The sequence below is a fragment of the Coenobita brevimanus genome, chromosome 91 (genome assembly GCF_032717465.1).
Source record: "Coenobita brevimanus isolate Jiangsu-jjx chromosome 91, ASM3271746v2, whole genome shotgun sequence".
Classification (NCBI taxonomy): Eukaryota; Metazoa; Arthropoda; class Malacostraca; order Decapoda; family Coenobitidae; genus Coenobita; species Coenobita brevimanus.
The window spans coordinates 36490316-36498038 of record NC_137044.1 but is presented as its reverse complement, the minus strand read 5'-3'; positions in this window follow the sequence as shown (position 1 = coordinate 36498038).

The following is a 7723-nucleotide window of genomic DNA, read 5'->3' as shown; positions in this document are numbered from 1 at the left end:
TGGTGCTTCATTGCTTGTCAACACAGATCAAGGCACTGTAACAGTAAAGAAAAGCTGAAATGGAATAATAGCAAATATAAGATTACCACTGCATACACTGGTGTAAAAAAAATCATCAAATACATGGTGGGAAAATTTTACATGAATTTCGGCTGTGGGTGATTCAATTTGAGTTGCTAAATATCTTGTGATTCAGGTACTTAACTGAAGCTGATACAACCGCCAGAGTTACTAGCTGAATGCAACTTTACAAATATCTATGACTGGAGTCGAATCGGATTTTCCAACACACGAACAGACTTTCCTATGGTATACTAACTCTCGAAAACTGTACATGCTGGAGAAAATTGGATATCGTATTCGAAATTTACAGGTTCATGTTGCTTAGAATCTCCTAAAAATATACTAGGACCATAACACTTTATAAATTTTGTCGACCACTGTAATGGGGTTAGTTTAATGCCATCAAAACGAGCATGAATGTAACTGAATAGTTTCCCCCTTCATATTTCTTCAAGTTTTGTAAAACTCAAGCTCTCGCTTAGCATTTTTCACTTGCCAAGAGGATAATATTTTCCGATTAAAGCAGAGTTGATTGACTGGAAATTAGTAGGGCCTGGTTTGGGTTAACTAGATTGTGCATGTAGACTCATCCTGTATAAGTTTTCTCATGATTTATTTATTTTTTCTTTCTTTCGTCAACCGGAAATATTACGTTACTACAGCTTTCAAATATGGTGGGCCTCTTGAATTACTTATGAAATTAAAAGGATAATTAGACACTAGTGACGATGAAGTGCAAGACTTGTCGCCTCTACTTAATAGCATTTCCCACATCCATTCCATCCCCTAGGAAGCCAATGAAACTCACTTTAAAGATACTGATTGGCTACTATAGTCTGGAAAAAACTAGTGAACAATTTTTAATGTGTATTAACCTCTTGTCCTTTGTTGGTATGGGACAAACGGTGTCATTTGCTGTGTCTTTTTTACAACCAGCACATAGTTGTCATGGTTACGCGACGTCACACTCCGGCTCCCGATTGGTCGAAGTCCCGTGTAAATATTTCTCCTAGTCAGTATAAGTACTATAGACCGGAGATGCTAACTGTTTATCTATATATCTATCTGTATAGAGCGGAGACGCTATCTGTCTATCTATCTGTCTCCATCTGTCTATCTGTCTATCTATCTATCTATAACTGTCAGTGGTTTTATGTATCTACCTATCTATTTGTCTGTCTCTATCTGTCAATTTATCTGTCTTCCTGCCTACCTATGTATCTATCTATCTACCTAATTTGTCTGTCTGTCTGTCTGTCTGTCTGTCTGTGTCTATATATACAGAGAGAGAGAGAGAGAGAGAGGGGGGGGGGAATTAAGTAGTAGAGCATACTTCATTACAATATCTAAGACAGGACCAAGAAAAAGCATCAAACCGCGACGTACTTAATGGTACAGAAGTCTCTCCAGGCTGCTTCATGTAGAGAATATTATGACTATGATATTAATTGCTAATGAGTTTAAGATACAGACACTGAAACATGAAGGCACGCCACGCCCACCAAACCCTCCGGCTGAAGCCAGGACGAAAGTGAGAAGGATCACCATGAAAACAGTTAGGGAATACTGCATAGGACATAATGAAAGAAAAACGATATGCTACACTACCTTAACGTATAAAGGGAACAAAACTAACATTAATTTTTAACCAGTGAGCCATGCCATTCGATACCCAGCGATGCGATTCTCACAGCCAAATAAACTCACCAGAATATTTCTCTCCCACAAGGCGAGAATGGTTTCACCCCTGTTTGTTCTCTCCAACAAGGAGAGCATGTTTTCACCCTTTTTTGTTTGCCTGCTTGTTGTTTGTTTCTCTGTTGGCAGGATTACTCAACAACTAAAGAGAGATTTGGACCAAACTTGGTGGGTAGGTAGCCCATGTCCCAGGGAACAATAGCTTAACTTCTGGGATCGACCCGGATCTTATTACAGATTCTGCATCCGAAAAAAACATCTTTTTTTGTGAAACCCAAGTCAGTGATGAGAAAACTTAACCCATTATGAAGAGTGGTTTGGAAATTAGATTGCCCTCGTCGGAGATATGTGCTCCACTGAGTGTCCCTCTGGTTTGTGTGTTTGTTTGCCAGTTAGCAGGATTACTAAAAAACTAAAAGAGACGTTTGGACCAAATTTGGTGTGTATATAGCCCATGTCCCAGGGAACAATCAGTTAACTTTGGGACCGATGCTTGTTTGACTGTTTGTCCGTTAGCAAGATTACTAAAACTCGAACAGAGAGATTTGGACCAAATTTGGGGGGGGTGGGAGATAGCCCATGTCCCAGGGAACAATAGATTAACTTTTGTAACCGATCCGGATCGTATTACAGATCGTATTACAGATTATGGATCCGGAAAACACTTTTGGAGAAAACTTAATCAATGATAAGAAACCTAACCCATTATGAAGAGTGGTTTCGAAATTTCATTTTCGTTGTCGGAGAGATGTACTCCACTGAGTGCCCCTATAGTTATTTATTTTTCACAACTGTTCGTCTTATAAGTGCAACGATAGCTTTGCCCACTGCCTAATGTTTTGGTATATTCTTACCTTCGCCAACAGAGCTGGAAGTGGTTATGTATTCACTTTTGTTTTTTGTCTGTCCACAAGATATCTGAAAATATTTAAGTAATATTTCAAAGTAATTTTGTGGATATGTAGGTCATGAGCTAAAGAAGAGCTCAGTATATTTTTGGTGGTGATCTGAGCTCGAGTACTGGAACAGAACTGTTTTTTTGTGTTTGTCCACATGATATCGCAAAAAGTTATTGATGGATTTCAAACACGTTCCGTGGATATGTGGGTCATGGGACAGGGAAGAGTTGATTAAATTTTGGTGGTGATATGGCTGTCGGGTATAGCTGCTGGCAGAGGCATGCGCTCTTTCAGTGTTGTATTCTTGTTAGTTCAGTACTAACGTCCTGCTGATGACATGATGATGTGTGGCGTCATCTGTTGGCGCATGTGAAGTTGGAGGTTCGTTCTTTCTTACTTTATTGACTCGGCTCGAACTTCAAGCACATAATAAATGGAAAATATAGACTTATGAAGAGCCTGTAAACAAGTACACATGCACCCACAAGCTACTCGCTCTCTCTCTCTCTCTCTCTCTCTCTCTCTCTCTGACTTGAGCCTACACACACACACACACACACACACACACACACACACACACACACACACACACACACACATACACACACCGCACCAAGCCACGTCAGGTGGAAAGGACCCTCAAGCACATAAAACCCTTAGCGAGCTCTTGACGGTGTAAATCTTTAGAGTAAGGATCTGGTTGTGACAGATGATGACTGTTTGAGGTGATATTTGTCTGGTGTGGGGCAGACTGTGCTGGTATGAGAGAGAGAGAGAGAGAGAGAGAGAGAGAGAGAGAGAGAGAGAGAGAGAGAGAGAGAGAGAGAGAGAGAGAGAGAGAGAGAGAGAGAGAGAGAGAGAGAGAGAGAGAGAGAGAGAGAGAGAATAAGCACGGCAAATGGAGGAAATCAAAGAGGATGGGAACTAGTGACTGAGGTAAAGAGATACTGTAGGTTAATAGGATCTAGCTATCTATCTATTGCCAGACTCCTTAATTCCGTGAGGGGTGGTCACAAACAAATCGTCTCCATGTCACTCTGTCCCCCGCCATTTCACTGCCCTGTTCCCAGCTGACATCCCCCTCTCTCATATACCTCTCCACTCCATCCCTCCATCTCATCCTTGGCCTCCCCCTCCCTCTCCCTCCATCCACTTCACTCACATACACTCTTCTCATCAGTCTCTCACTCTCCATCCTCTTCACATGGCCATCATCCACCCACTTGATGTGGTGATACCCTGTTTTTGTGGGGTGGCTCCACATTGATTGGCAAGCCAAATGATTTCCTGTAAACCAGGAAATCATTTACAGCGATGGGTGATAACCTTATAACCAACCAACAAGTGTTCCCTACGTGAAAACAAGTGGGTTGGCGGAGAGTTAGTGCCCCTCCCCGGAAAACAACTAACTAAAAATATGAACATGAAGCCTCGGACCAGGACTGACCAAAAGGTGACGACTGAGGACCGAACAAAGGACTTGGTACGGATAGCTACATGGAATGTAAGGGGTGCAAATGATGAGGTGAAAGAGAGAGAGAGAGATCGTACAGGTGCTTCAGGGCGTGAAAGTGGATGTATGTGGATTAACTGAAACTAAATGGTGAAGTGAGAGTGTGAGAGAATGGGAGTATGGATGAGGTATATGTGCAGGAGTAGGGCAAAAGAAGGAGTGTGTATTGTTGTGAGTGACAGATGGAAGAAAAACATAAAAGAGTATGGATCAGTTGGCTCAAGGATTGTGTGGGTAAGAGTGAAAGTTGGACTACAAATGTGGGTGATTATGTGTGTATGCTCCAATGCAAGATCGTGCAAATAGAGTGAGAGAAGAGTTCTGGACAAATGTGAAAGCGTGCTTGGAAAAGTTTGAAAGGAATGAGAGAGTGTTCTTGATTGGAGATATGAACGGAAAAGTGGAGAATGTGAAGGTGGATGGAGTAGTTAGTGAGGGGTGTGTGCCTGCTGAGGTGGATGAAAATGGCAGTGCCTTAGTGGACATTTGTGCCAGGAGGGGGTTGGTGGTAGCTAATACCCTCTTCAGGCACAAAATGATCCACACGTATTCATGGCAAGTGATGAGAATGGTGGATGGTGAACTAAATAAATGGAAGGCAATGATTGATTATATGTGTGTGGATGAAAGGATGAGAAAGTGTGTGATGGATGCAAGAGTATATAGAGGTTAGGGTAGTGGACTTTCAGACCACCACCTGGTGGTGGTTAGAATCAGTGTCCAAACAAAATGGAGAAATAGAAGAAGGGACAGACAGGAGGAAGTAGTTCTTACATGGAGGGTAGAAAAGTTATAAGAGGATGAGAAAAAGGCAGAATATAAGAGGGAAGTGGAGAAGCGATTGGGTAGGTATATATTGGAGCAGATGGGGGACTGTCACGGGGTTTTATGATTTTTTAATATTAAATAATACTTTAAATGTTAACTTGTCAATATTAACAAAGAATTGACTTGCAAAAATCAAGCAATGATTGATACTTTATGCCGGCTACTTCGCCGATTCTCTAAGGACGAGAATTTATTTACTTTCTCAGCAGTACACAGCAGAGGCTAATTACTCACAAATGCTATTTGTTAGTACTGCTAGCCTCACGAGAAAGTGACTCCACCCCTGACAATCAATAACTAATGCTATGAACGATAAGTAGGTTCTTGGTGGTGCATTAACTCTAAGTTGCACAACGGATTTAAGTTAATAAAAGGACTGGCCTAAGTACCTGTTATGAATAATGCAAAGCATTTTTGCAAACTAGGAGCGATAAGTGAAATAAGCTTAATGTGGAGAAATAGAACACGAGTTTACATTACATTAAGCTCAAGAAAAAGAACTGTTAATTTATTGATTACAATGAGTTAAATTTATGTTACATGTTCCAAAATGAATTCAAAATAAGGAGAACACACTCACTCGCTCACTCAAAAGTTAAACTCTTAAACCTAGGAAAAAACGAAAAGAGAATACTGGTCAGAGAGTGGGCTAAGAGGGATGAACTGGGTGTCATTGCTGAGGAAGGATGCTGCCACACACACTGAACCTCTTGCTGATTCACGCTAGGTGAGGATTCAGGAACTCGCTGTACACACGCTACTCCAAGCTGGGCCAACGAACCTAGTCCCACGGCACTCTAATCCTTACTGAATTCAAACAAGCGAGGCGAGGGCTGAGGCCAGCCACTAACTGGTAACGGCTAACGGAAAGAGGGTGAGCGAATCACGCCCATAATAAATCACTCAGCGAAAGTGCTAATGTCGTGCATAAGGACGATCACTTATGAAACAGTGAAAAATGTTCTGAAAACACTCCCGATCGGGTGAATAAGTGGCAGTTGACTGAGTGATACGTACGGGAATTCACTAGAATTCGCGGTTTCCCACCAAAGTTCAATGTCACGAGTTTATTTAGATAGAGAATCGCGCCAACTCGTGACAGGGACGTGGAAGGTGTGTGTAAGATATTCACGGAAGAAATCTGTGCATCATGTGAGGTGGTATATGGGCTGAAGAGAAGACGAAAGGGCATGCAAGGAACAGCATGGTGGACTGAAGAGGTGAGAGGCTGTGGCACAAAAGAAGAAAGCATATAGTGAGTGGTTGAGAAACAGGGGCGTGCAAGAAGTTGGGAGACGGAGGAGAGAGTTATATGTAGAGAGAAAGAGAGAGGTGAAAAGATTAGTGAGAGAGAGTAAGAAGAGAGTGGATGAGGAATGTGGAAGGAATTTGAGTGTAAAGTGGAGGGAATGTAAGAAAATGTTCTGGAAAGAGGTAAAGAGAGTTAGACAGGATACCAAAGAAGTTAGTTGGGGAGTGAAAGATAAAAATGGTAGGTTACTAGTGAAGGGAGAAAAAGTGACCAGATGGAGTGAACACTTCAATGAATTGTTGAACATAGAGAATGAAAGTAATGCAAGTATAAGTGGCTGGGGAATGGCTGGGAGAAGGAGAGATGTGAGAAGAGAGGAAGAAATCAGTAGGATGGAAGTTGAGGAAGCAATGAAGAAAGTTAAAATGGGGAAAGCCTTAGGAATTGATGGAGTGTGTTGTGAAATGCTGAAGCATGGGGGAGGGATAGTAGTTGAATGGATGTGGAAGATATGCAGATTGGCCTGGGAGGAAAGTAGAGTCCTAGAGGATTGGAAGTCAGCTATAATTATTCCCCTGTACAAAGGAAAAGGGGAATAAGAAGTGTGTGGTAATCAAAGGGGCATTTGCCTTCTTAATGTAAAAGGAAAAGTATATGGTAGGATACTTACTGACAGAGTTAGGGAAATAACAGAGGAATTAGTTGGAGAAGAACAGGGAGGTTTTAGGAAAGGAAGAGGTTGTGTAGATCAGATATTCATTCTTAGATCCTTAGTGGAAAAGTTTCTAGAGAAGGGAAAGAAGTTGTATGCAGCCTCCATGGATTTGGAGAAAGCATATGACAGGGTGGATAGACAAGGATTGTGGAAACTATTAAGAATAAATGGAGTAGATGGGAAGTTGTTGAAGGCTGTGAAGAATATGTATGAGGGTGCCTAGGCTGCAGTGCGTGTGGATGGTGAAATGAGTGAATTTTTCTATTTGAAGGTTGGATTGAAACACGGATGTGTCATGTCTCCATGGTTGTTCAATTGGTATATGGATGGGGTTATAAAAGAGATACAAGGTAGGGCAGTGGATGAAGTGGCCCTAGTGAGAGAGGGCAGTGTTTGGAAACTCCCTGTATTGTTGTCTGCAGATGATACTGTGTTGTTATGTGAAGACGAAGGGGAGCTACAAGGCTTGGTGGATGAGTTTGGGAGAGTGAGTAAGAGACGGAATCTAAAGGTGAATGTAGGGAAAAGTAAAATCATGGACTTCGAGAGAAGTGAACTCAGTGCATGTACAGTGAGGTTGGATGAGGAGGAAATGGAGAATGTGAGTGCGTTTAAGTACTTGGGTAGTGTGATGAGTAGAGATGGAAGTTTAGAGGGTGAAGTGCTTGAAAGGGTGAAGTAGGAAAGAAAGGTTGCTGGCTCATTGAAAGCAGTGATAAGAAACGGAAGTGAGTATGGAAGTGAAAAAGCTACTA